Source organism: Onychomys torridus, chromosome 9, assembly GCF_903995425.1.
Source record: "Onychomys torridus chromosome 9, mOncTor1.1, whole genome shotgun sequence".
Classification (NCBI taxonomy): domain Eukaryota; kingdom Metazoa; phylum Chordata; class Mammalia; order Rodentia; family Cricetidae; genus Onychomys; species Onychomys torridus.
In genome coordinates, this window is record NC_050451.1 from 33,140,644 (window position 1) to 33,141,366 (window position 723).

Sequence of the window (723 nt, forward strand, 5' to 3'; positions counted from 1 at the left end):
GGCTGGTCTGCCCATCCATGTCTGTTCCTGGCTTCCCAAAGAGGTGGTCAGCCCTTGAATGTAGGGAATCCTTTTGAAATCTCTTGGTCACCTGCCCAGAACAGGTGATCAATAAACTGGGAAGAAGAGAAAGAGAGAGAAGAGGAGAACATAGGATGCCATTCTCCACACTGAAGATACTAAGTCACATAGGGACCTTGAATGCCAACTCCAACCGCTCTCACACCCTACCTCCATGCAGATGCTGGAGCCCTGATTTGAAGCCTCCCAGAAGCATAGCCCACAATGCTCTGCCTAGGCTGTTTGCCTTGCGTGATTCACCCAATTAAGAATATCTACATAACAAAGCCTCACCGGGCGCAGAGGTCACAGAGACTGTGAAGTGTCTTTAGTGTGTGCAGCAGGGAAGGTTCACTAATTACCAGTCATTTCCACCCCTCAACAGCCTGACAGCCTTTGAGATGCAGGGAATAAAAGACTCCCCAAATTCCCACCCCACACCCATCACTTCTCCCTCTCCAACCCACCCCAGCATTTCAAACCTGTGACTAATAAGTTCCAGGGAAGGGGCTCTTCCCACCTGGCTGAAAGCAAGGACAGGGAGAAGGAAAAGAAAAGAATTGTTTCCAATAGGGTGGGCAGGCCACATTTTTTTTTTTCTCATCAAGATGCAACTAGGTCTATGTCTTCATTTCCTTTAAATAAGTAAATGGACCAGAGTCA